This window comes from Arvicola amphibius, chromosome 2 (genome assembly GCF_903992535.2).
Source record: "Arvicola amphibius chromosome 2, mArvAmp1.2, whole genome shotgun sequence".
In the NCBI taxonomy this organism is placed as follows: domain Eukaryota; kingdom Metazoa; phylum Chordata; class Mammalia; order Rodentia; family Cricetidae; genus Arvicola; species Arvicola amphibius.
In genome coordinates this window covers 153,385,254-153,397,243 of record NC_052048.2, presented here as the reverse complement: position 1 = coordinate 153,397,243, position 11,990 = coordinate 153,385,254, and the positions used below count along the sequence as shown (strand labels likewise).

Below are 11,990 nucleotides of genomic sequence, written 5' to 3'. Positions count from 1 at the left end.
GGTCCAGTACTTCCTCACTATGCTCCCTTTCTTTCCTTTTAGAATGGTAATGTATTGTGCCATTGTAGATAGGAAGTATGTCATCCTCTTTTCATTTTGTTTACAGGGGATTATGGTTATGATTTTTATGCTGGCCTGCCCTGTCACCTGGGTACTCTGTCCCTTTAAGAGACAAGGTCTACCCACTCCCAATCTCTTTCTCTGCCCACTGAGGCAAGCCCTCCTGGGCCCCCCTTCTCTCTCTCTCTCTCTCTCTCTCTCTCTCTCTCTCTCTCTCTCTCTCTCTCTGCTGTCCTTGTGAAGAGGCAGCTTTCTCTCTCCTCCCTTCCTCTCTTTTCCTCTCTTTCTCCCCCCTCCTCTTTCCTCCATGTCCCTTATCCTTAAACCATTCCAATACCCACTAAATAAACTCTCCATACCCAAGTTCTCTCTGCATAGCATATCTGTCTGCATTGGGATCCACTAAGGTTTACTCATGCCGTAAATCTTAACATTTGTGTGTGACTTGTACAGGCTCTCTCTGTGTTCCCTCCCACCCATGGGCATAAAAGACCCAGATAAATCCAGGCCCCTCTAGCAGAAAAAATAGAGCCAAAAATCTAGCAGAAAAAATAAAGCCAAAAATCTAAGCAGGGAGAGAAAAATCAAAAATCTAGGTTAGCCAGTTCAGTGACTCTGTTTCAGGAACTAGCTAAAGATAAAGTTAGATTATAATCTTGAGAATAATCTTGAGAAACAGGGAGTTACCCCCTTGTGATTATCACTGGTATTTTCGGAATCTTATGGTTTCTTCCCTTAAAGACCCCTTCCCTCAGCTACTCAAGGCCGAGCTCTCTACTCCAGCATGGGAAATGACTTTCAGCCCCAGTGCACTGGTTCCTGTCCTGTTAATAAACCTCATGTGATTGCAGCAAGGACAGTCTCTCGTGAGTTCCTGGGGATTCATGTTATCCCGAGACTTGAGTGAGAGTCTCCCCACTCCAAAGGTCTTTTATTTGGGGGCTTGTCAGTGATTGGTGAACACCCTCATCTCCAAAGACCCTCTTGGAGGTGAGACATTGTCTGTGTGTCTGTGTCTTCCTGTTTCCATGCCGGCTGAATTCAGGTTCTGTGTTTTTGGTTTCGGTTTTGCAGTCACTTTCATCTCGGGAGGAGACAGAGGGAGTGATCAGCAGACGTGCTAGGAGATCACCAACTGCTGCCCTGGGAGATGTCCTGAGAGGTAAAAAGGGACCCAGGGACACCTGGGAGATTCTTGTCTGGGTGCTGGTGAGGATATGGAAGTTCTCCTGGATTGGAGGAACTATACATCCTCTCAGCCATCGGTATTTCTGAGTGGTTTTGTCTGTCTCGGTGGAGACTGACATTTGTTTGTTTGTGTGTCCTGTGTGTCTTCAGTCTTTTGTTTCGTCTTACTTGTGACTTTGACGATTGGGACAGACTGTGACGTTGACTCTGGATCAGTGGTTTTGTCTGTCTAAGTTTTGTTAGCCTTTGTCTGTGTCTTCAGTCTCTGTTTTGTCTTACGTACAGGTAGCATGTTCAGTTCTCTGGTGAGATACATGAGTGGCATTTCTCAGTTCTGTGGTATAACACATGAGTGGCGTGGCCAGTTCTCTGTAGAGACATGTATGGATAGCGGTCTTATTTCGATAGTGGGGCTGGTCACACCTGTGAAGCAGCTTGAAGCTGTGTCTTTGGTTTGTTTGGCGCCATTGTCCTGTATGTCTGTGTAATTTATGTTGTGCTTTTGTCCTGACTGACGCTGACGTACTCAAATCATAACTTTGACTTTGATATTGTGACCACTAACAAGGCTTTAGAGATAGGGCCATAAACATAGGAGTATATTTTATGAAGAAAAGAGTCAGCCTCAGCCCCAGGTATGTGGCTGTGAGACAGTATGCTTGTATGGATGGCTGGGCTATTCAGCCTTGCTGTTACAAGGTATTGAGGCTGCCAAACACAGTTGTAGAAAGCAGATGTACCCCAATAGGATTTCAAACACTAAACAAAAAATCTAAAGGTAATTGCTATGGCCTAAATAGGTTAACAATCTTTTTTACCCAGTGTTGCATACCACCCTGCCCCCCTCCCTCCAGTGCTAATGGACAAGTTCCCTCTGTCTGCCCTGGGAGCTGCGTACCTCAAACCTCTGGTCAAAGCTGACCAAGGCTTGGCTCTGCGGGTGAAGAACTCTTTCAAATCCTGTGGGTTATACGTATCTGTCATCATTTATAGAGGCTAGTTACAAATTCTTGTTGGTTAATGTTAAAACAAACCCTATTGTTGGTTTTAAATGTTTCACACTGGTACAGGATTTTATGTGCTGTTCTTGTTTACAAATTATTGTTGGTTAATATTTTTTAAAAAACCTATTGTTGGTCTCAAATGTTTCATACTGGTACAGGATTTTATGTGCTGTTCTTGCTTAAAATGTAGCCATACATCCCTACTGAGAAAAAACACACAAAAAAAACCTTTGGTAAGAGTCTTTATGTTGTCTAAAAAGCAAGAGAGGTTTTGGTAAAAAAAAAAAAAGTGTAAACAGAATGGGCCTTATCTAGTTCCCTGTGTATGTTTTCAAGGTTAAACTTAAAGCAGGTAGGGAGTGGCTGACAGTCTATCACCACAGGGTTCTCATGGCAGGTCTCCGAGGGGCTGCAAGATGCCCCACTAATTTGGCCAAGGTAAGAGAGGTCCTTCAGAGCTGGTTGAACCACATTCTGTATTTCTTGAACGTTTAAAGAAGACTTACAGGTGTTATACTTCCTTTGACCCAACCTCTGAGGGTCAGCAAGCAGCGGTAGCTATGGTCTTCATAGGAGAGTCAGCATCAGATATTACGAAAAGTTACAGTGGTTAGAAGGGTTGCAGGATTATACCTTGCAGGATTTGGTTAAGGAGGCAGAGAAAGTGTTTCATAAGCGAGAGACTGAGGAAGAGAAGTGAGAGGGGGTGGGAGGCAAATAAAACAGAGTACTGGAGAGATATTTGACTAGAATTTTGGTTGCAGTGGTAAAAGAGAAGGGAAAGAAAGGACCTAGACAGATAAGGAACCTGGGCAACAGAAGACCAAAGATGAGTGAAGGTGGACAGAGGCACCCCTTGGACAAAGACCAATGTGCTTATTGCAAAGAAAAAGGACATTGGGCAAGAGAATGCCCAAAGAAGAAAGGAAGGGCCTCAAAGGTACTGGCTCTAGAAGAAGATGATTAGAGGAGATGGGTCTCGGACCACCTCCACCGCACCTAGGGTAACCCTGACTGTAGAGCAGCCCACTATGGATTTTCTAGTGGACACAGGGGCTGAGCACTCTGTGCTGAAACAACCATTGGGGAAGCTAAAGAATACAAAGACTATAGTAATTGGAGCACCTGGACAGAAACAATATCTGTAGACCACCTTACTATAACTGTAGATCTGGGGAAAGGACAAGTGACTCTTTTGTTCCTGGTTATGCCTGAGTGTCCCATGCCTTTATTAGAAAGAGGCTTGTTAACAAAGTTGAAGGCCCAGATCAGGTTTACTCAAACTGGGACGGAGGTGATCAAAGCCTTTTGTGACCGAATGAATGACCTTCGCTTCCCATGCTGTCCTCAGTCCCGCTATCCTACTGCCCTGGAGACTGATGACTCCTCGCCTACCCATCACTGCACTGATATTTTGGCAGAAGAAGCTGGTACCCAAAATGATCTGAAGGATCAGCCTTCGCCTGGGAGTCTGAGTGGGTATACGGATGACAGAAGTTTCATGGTTGAAGGGAAGCAGAAGGTGGAGGCAGCAGTGGTGGACAGGAAGCAAGTAATCTGGGCCAGTAGCCTCCCTGAAGGGACATCGGCCCAGAAAGCCAAACTTGTGGCTTTGATACAAGCCCTACCGATGGCAGAGGGGAAGTCTATCAACATCTACACTGACAGCAGGTATGCGTTTGCCACTGCCCATAAACATGGGGTAATATATATAGATAAAAAGAACTGTTAACATCTGCAGGAAAAGACAAAAAAAAGAAAAAATTTTGATTCTCCTCAAGGCAATACATTGCCAAGGAAGGTAGCCATCATACACTGTCCAGGACATTAAAAAGCTCAAGATGCTATGGCTAAAGGAAATCAGATGGCAGACCTAACTGCTAAACAAATGGCCCAAGGAGCAATGATCCTGGCAGTCAAAGAGCCTAAAGATTATTATGATATCAGTGAAACCAACTTTAGATACACCCCCGAGGACCATCAAGCTATGGGCAAATTAGGACTGGTAAAGAAAACCCCATATGGGGCAGTAGATACAGAAGGAGGAAAGCTAGTCCTCCCACAAAAAAGAAGGGGCACAAGTATGATACCAACTTATATTACCTGACCTACTTGGGGGCCAAGAAACTAAAAGATATGGCTAGGTCCTCTGACTACTATGTCATAGGACTCTTTGACTTGGCAGAAGAAGTAGTCAAAAGCTACAAGACCTGTGCTATGACTAATGAGGGATACTCCATATATACTCCTGGGAAGAAGCTCAGGGGCAACCGGCCTGGGGCCTACTAATATGGTAACAAGTACTTATTAGTTTTTATAGATACTTTTTCAGGCTGAGTAGAAGCTTTTCCTACCAGGACTGAGACAGCCAATATGGTGGCTAAGAAGATCATAAAAGAAATCTTCCTGAGGTTTGGGATACCCAAGGTAATCAGGTCTTATAATGGACCTGCCTTTGTTGCCCAGGTAAGTCAGGGACTGGCCACCCTACTGGGGATCAATTGGAAATTACAATGTGCTTACCAATCCCAGAGCTCAGGTCAGGTAGAAAGGATGAATAAAACCCTAAAAGAGACCCTGACAAAATTGGCCCTAGAGATTGGTGGGAATGACTGGACAGCCCTCCTTCCCTTTGCCCAGTTCCGGGTTTGGAAGACCCCAGGGCGATTTAAACTCACCCCTTATGAGATCCTATGTGGGGGACCACAATCGTTCACTGAGTCGGGTGGAGTGTATAATCCTGATGTTATTCTTTCTAGACCTTTATTTGCCCACCTAAAGGCCCTTGAAGTGGTAAGATGCCAGATCTGGGGACAATTGAAAGAAGTATGCATCTCTGCCAGGATCCACGCCTCCCACGTGAAGTGAGCTCCTGAACTACCCAAATTGCAGTATCAGGGCTTTTAACAACACCACCAGTCAGGATGCTTGTGTTTGGGGGACTAATTATAGGCTGACTCTTACTGAGGTTATGTAATGAGACTCTTAAGAGCCCTAAGACTCCTGACACCAGGTACTTGGTTCCTGGTTTAGATAAATGGTAGGCTTGTAGTACAGTCCTGACACCTTGCGTGTCGACATAGGTTTTTAATGACACCAAAGATTACTGTGTGCTCATACAACTGGTGCCTAAGGTCTTTTATCATCTAGCTAACACACTTGAAGATGAGTTTGACAAATACTCAACTCGCTTTCGAAGAGAACCTATTTCTCTGACACTAGCAGTAATCCTGGGCCTCAGGGTAGCTGCCAGTGTTGGGACATGTACTGCTGCCCTAATACAGGCACCTCAGCACTTTAATGAATTAAAACCAATTACCTTCATTAGAGAAAAAAAATAAGTGCTATTCAGATTTTGATGTTATGCCACCAATATAGCACTTTACAAGGTCAAGAAGATACTTAAATCTAGTTCTATGATTAGAACTAGGTACTAGAAGAAGTGGGGAGATGAAAGACCTGGATAAATCCAGACCCCTCTAGCAGAAAAAATAGAGCCAAAAATCTAAGCAGGGAGAGAAGAATCAAAAATCTAGGTTAGCCAGTTCAGTGACTCTGTTTCAGGAACTAGCTGAAGATAAAGTTAGATTATAATCTTGAGAATAATCTCGAGAAACAGGGAGTTACCCCCTCCTGATATCACTGGTATTTTTGGAATTTTTCAATGATCTCTGGTATTTTTGGAATCTTATGGTTTCTTTCCTTAAATACCCCTTCTCCCAGCTACTCAGGTTCAAACTCTCTACCCCTGCATGGGAAATGAGTTTCAGCCACAGTGCACTGGTTCCTGTCCTTGCAGCAAGGATGGTCTCTCGTGGGTTCCTGGAGGGTCGTTATCATGAGACTTGAGTGAAAAGTCTCCCTGCTCAGGAGGTCTTTCAGGTAGACAGGCTGAGTTATGTGGGGATCCTGGACATGGACCACTTTCCAACTCTCTTTCCATTGCATTGCTGCATACAACACTGACGGCAAATGGTAAGGTTCCTTCTTCCAGGTTAGCTTTGGCTGACATTCACCTCTGGCAGTTCCTTAGGGCTGAGGACTGAGATTTCATTTCTCATCTCTGAGTGTTGTCCTTTGGGCTACTCTGCCCTGGTCTCCAACCCCTGTACCTTAGAGTGGCCCAAACCTCTCTCTGTCTCAAGGACTCCTGCAAATAAGTTAGCCACTGGGTCTCATTTATTTTCTCTCTTTTAACCTCAGCTATGGGAAATAACTTAAGTACCCCTTAGATAAAAACCTAAAGTAGTCACCTAATGGCAGACCTCAACATGAGAGCTTTCTAATTTCTGTTAGCAAACAGGTAGATGGGAAATTTTCTATATATGAAGCCATGCTAAACTCTGCCCCACCGGCATCTCCTGCACGTCCACTCTTCCCTCCATCGGACCACCTCCCACCATGGCTAAGCCTGTTTGAGATGGAATCTGTCTACCTGTCCTGGCAATGCTGAAGAATTTTCCTATTTATTTCATATATGAAAGAATATGTGAATGATGTGTGGCCACACAAAAGTGATTCTGTTCTAAATGTATGTTTTATACATCCTATATGTCTCTCTTGTTATTTCTATATATTTAAAATTCCCGCAGTTTCTCCGTGCTTTGCTCTACATGATGGCCACCATTTTGACTAGTGGCAAGGACAGCAGACCAAATTACCTTAGCTCCATCTTTGCTATGGGCAATCACATGACCACCACTATCTTAACTAATGTCAGGTCAGATGACCTAACTATGGTCATGGCTGCCGGCCAGCTCTCCAGGCTCACTGGGACCCCAGCCAACTGCCTGCTCTGCCTGTAGCTGAATCTATTCTCTACCACCTGCTAAAAAACCTGCAACTTTCTTTTTGTCTTTCTCCCTTTAAATGCCCCGTTTGCTTTAACAAAGAGTTAGATAAAAAAGGCAACATGTCTCTCTGTTACGAGAAGTCTTTTAGTAATTAAACATTTAAATGCCAGTGTGATGCCCTGTCACCAAGGTACTCTGTCCTCTTATGAGACAAGCTCTGCTCACTCCCAGTCTCTCTCTGCTCACTGAGGCAAGCCCACCTGCCCCCACCTCTCTCTTTCTCTCTTTCTCCCTGTTGCTCTTCTGAAGAGGCAACCTTCTGCCTCTCCCCCTTTCCCTTTCTCTCTCTCCCTTCTTTCTCCATCTCTCTATTTCTCTCTCTTTCTCCTATACCTCCCCTACCCTTATACCCTCCCAATACCCACTAAATAAACTCTCCATACACAAGCTCTCTCTTCATGGTATATCTGTCTGCCCCTTACCGGCCTATGGTCCCCCATACCAGCAGGGTCACTTGCACCATAAATCCTTACAATTATAGTTAAGAAACTACTGAATGAATCTCAGAAGAGACTTTGGATTTTTAAACTTTGTTGAGACTGTGATAGACTATGGGGACTTTAAATTTAGGCTGGAAGCCTTTTGCATTATGATATGGCTATACACCTATAGAGACCAAGGAGAGGAATGTCTACCACATGGTAGTTTGAATGAAAATATCCACTTGGCTCATAGGGAATGGCACTATTAGGAGGTGTGGTCTTGCGGAAGGAGGTGTAGCCTTGTTGGAGAGAGTGTGCCACTGAGGGTGGGTTTTGAGGTTTTAGAAGCTCAAGTTAGGCCTACTGTCTCACTGTATTTTCCTGCTGCCTGAGGTTCCAGATGCAGAACTTTACCTCTCTACTACCATGTCTGCCTGCATGCCACCATGATTTCTGCCATGGCGATAATAAACTAAACCTCTGACCTGTAAGCTAGCCCCAATTAAATGCTTTGCCTTTATAAGAGTTTCCATGGTCATGGTGACTCTGCACAGCAACAGAATCCCTAACTAAGACAGGTGTCTTCTTTATACTATTTCCCCCTCCCCATCCTACCCACTGATGGCTTCTACTTTCTTCTCACTGTCTCACTCTCTCAATTGTTCTCAGATCTGAAGTATTCTAAGCAAAATTTGAATTAAAAATGAAGCTTGATCTATGTCTAGAGTTACTATTAATGTTGACTTACTTTATGTGTTACAGTTTGAAAGCTGGAATACATCAGTCAATTTATTGGGGGCAGTCTGGGGATGGGGTCTATACTGGGTTATAACTGACCTAATCACATCATCACAATTCCAAGTTCACCCCAGTTCCTCCCCCTCCTTACTCTGCCCATTTCTGTATACTCCCTAGTCTCCTCTGCTTCCTACTTTACATGACCCTTGTATTTAGTGGTGATTTTCTTAAACTCTATTAATAAATCTCAAAATTATCAAGCAAAATTGGCATTGCTAAATAAATTTTAATTACGTTATTTAGAGTCACATGTGGCTTTAATTTTTATGTTAAAGTTTGACAGCTAGTGTGTATAGGCTGTGTGATTGGTGGGTTTCTCATTCACCCCATCTCCTTGCACCCACTCACTCACTCTCTTCTCCCATGCCCCACCCCTATTGCCTACACTCACTTAGCCCTCACTGCCTACACTCCCTGCTACCCTTCCCTTTCAACTTGTTGCTAAACCTCCAAAAATATTTATATTAAATACAAATTTTTTATATAACTTTATACAAAAACCTTGGATGTGTATGTGTGAAATGCCTTTGTGTGTGAGTCTGGGCACATATATTCCGGGGATCTGAACTTATGTCTTCAAGCTTGCAGAGTAAAGTCTGTATCCTCTGCACTACCTCTCCAGTCCCTGTTTATTTTTTGCCATTGTAATATATTAGCTATCTTGGAGTATCCTGAGTGTTTTACTGTGTATGGTTGATAGACCCTTTATACATTAACCTATTCCAAATTCACTCTTGTCTCCCAGACCCTATCTTCTTGTGATGCCCCCACTACTTGTCTCTCCAATGAAAACAAGATCAGCAATTTTATGTAGTAATTATATTAAAAGCTGTTGTTTCCCCACAGTGAAGCACTGGGCTGAGCTTCTGGACTTTAGTTGAAGAGAGGGAGGAGGGATCATATGAACAGGCTGTCAAGAACATGATGACAGCTGACCTGAGCTAGTGAGGAGAACATGGACTATGGACTGCCAGCTGCACGGAACAGAACTAAATCCTCTGAATATGGGTGATGGTTATGTGGCTTGATCTATGGGGAGGGGGTGCTGGTAGTAGCACCAGGACCTATCCCAGGTGCATGTGCTGGCTTTTGGAGCCCATTCCCTATGGTGGGATACTATGCTCAACCCTGATACGGGGAGAGTGGCTTGGCCACTCCCAAGGAAGGCCTTACCCTGACTGAGGAGTGGATGGGGGATGGGAAAGGAAAGAGAGATGGGAGAGGGGAGGGGAGGGAGGAGGAAATGGAGCTGGTATGTAAAATGAAAAGTATTTTTTAATAAAAAAAGGGGGAAAGCTGTTCGTTGCTAGGTTTATTATTCCATATGTTAATATTTTGCAGTTGGAATATGTTAATTTATTTTCTGGGGCATTCTGGGTACATGATTGGTACTGCACTGTGTGTGACTGATATCTTCTTTATATATCACTCACCTCTCAGACTCATCCCTTGGTACATATCCCATCCCTCTGCCCTTTATGCCCATCTACCCTCCCCATCACATTCTCCACTGTCCTACTTTCTTTTACTCCTATTGATAAAGCAGAAGCATTAAAAAAAATGATACTAAAATAAACTTATTATTTCATTAAAGATACTATTATTAACGTATTTATTATTGTATGTTGCTTTTTGGTGTAGTAGGTTGATTGTCATTGGTCCTTAGTTGTGTGATTAACATATTTGTTGTGCATCCCCACCTTCTCTCTTCCCACTGCCCATCTTTCCAATTCTCTTTTTCCTACCCCTACACTGCTTCCTCTCTTTCACTCCTCCACTTAGGATAATTTTAAAATATCTTAATTAATATTAAATATGTATAATCAATGAAGTCATTATTGATGACTTTATTATTAATATGTTAATAGCCTACAACTGCAGTATACTTATTGTCTTGGAGGCTGTGAGTATACAATTGATCTGGACTGTGATTGATGTATTCTTTATATACCCTCACATCCCAATGTCACATCCAGTCCCACCTTTCATTTTCAATCCCATCTCTTACTCTCTCCACTCTCTTCTTCTTCCCTTCTCCCTACCCTCCCTTCTCCCCATTATACTATCCTCTTTACTCTAATAAATAAGCTTCAACTATTCCAATATTGATACTAAAGATAAGATTTATTATGTCACAGGAGAAACGAATTTCTTTTCTATTCATGGTATTGTTTCCTACATGATAATGTAAAATCAGGTAAAAACATCCTTGGGTATTCTGGGTATATCTTGACCCTGGGTTTGTGTGATTGACATTTTTTTATACATAATAATCCTCTCCTCAATTCACCCCATTCTTAATCTTCTCTCTTTACTTCATTATTCTCCCACACTCTCTTCAGTGTCCTTCCATCTCCACTCTAATTAATTTCAAGTATTCTATTTAATAATGTTTTATGATTATGAAAGTCACTATTAATTGTTGGCCTTATCATATCTGCTAATATTTTGCAGCTGGAATTCAACTGATCCCTTGGGTGTTCTAGGCATAAAATTGATAATGTTATGTGATTGATATTCTTTATGCACCATCCCCATTTCAAAGCCACACCCAACCCCAACCTCTCTTCTTGCCCTCAGTCCCCACATTCAGCCTGTTTTCTGCCCCCAAATGTTCCCCTACTCTCCCTCCCTCTCCATTTATTTTGTATGAGGAGGGAGGAACACCATTGTCCCACTTTGAGCTTATGGAGGTCAAAGGTCAGCTACCAGGTACTGGTCTTCTTCCACCAGGTGGGGTCCAGAGATCCAAGCCAGGTTGTCCGACTTGGCAGCAAGCAACCTTATCTGTTGAGCCAACTTGCTGGCCCCCAATTCCACTTAAGTAAATCCTGTTTCAAGTACTATTAGTATTAGGGTTTATTATGTCCATGGACTTGATTTTATTTGGTGACTCTATTACCACAGATACTCATGTTTTTCATCTGGAACACGTAAGTTGATTTCCTTGGATATTCTGGGCGGTATTTCTACAGGGTTGTATGAGTGGGACTGACATGCTCCCTACCCACCACCCACCCTACTGGATTACTAACCCCATACCTTTACTCTCCCTTCAGTTCTTCCTTCCCCATCTCAATTAACAAATCTCAAGAACGCCAATCATATTGAATTAGACCAGTGTTACGTCACTGGAATTATCATTAATTGATGGGTTTACATGTTAGTCTTTTGCTACTAGAATACACTTATTTCCCGGGGTATTCTTGGTGTGTTATTACTAGGCTCTGTGATTGATGTATTCTTCATATAAAACCCCATTCCAAATTTACTCAAGCACAGCTGGAATGAACTAGTCGATATCTTGGAGTATTCTTGGTATATTTTTAATGAACTGTGTGACCGATTGATATATATGCCATCCCTATCCCAAACATTTTCCCAAACCCACCCTTCCCCACCCTCTTTTCCCATTTGCCCCCCCAACCCCTTTACTACCTAGTTCCCAATGGTTATCACTCCAGACCCATCCACTGCTCCTCCCTCCATTCTTGATGATGGGTGGGCGCTGAAATGATCAGGACACAATTTGCCTTAACCACTAAGTCTTTATTAATTGAATTTTTATTGTTACATCAATATAGTAAAGAGAATACAGTAATATAGTTTGAAGGGTGGGGTTGGAAAGGGGAAGGGAAAAAGGGGTGGGGTTAGGGAGGGGAGGG

At 43.0% G+C, this 11,990-nt stretch overlaps 1 long non-coding RNA gene across 1 annotated transcript; it reads left to right on the top strand.

The window, feature by feature from the left end:
• Positions 1 to 914: 914 nt before the first annotated feature.
• On the top strand, positions 915 to 11,915 carry LOC119808359. The gene is made up of 5 exons (XR_005284423.1): positions 915 to 1,050; positions 1,135 to 1,222; positions 3,604 to 3,923; positions 4,573 to 5,116; positions 5,976 to 11,915. It is a non-coding gene; the product is annotated as an uncharacterized LOC119808359 (long non-coding RNA).
• Positions 11,916 to 11,990: the final 75 nt, after the last annotated feature.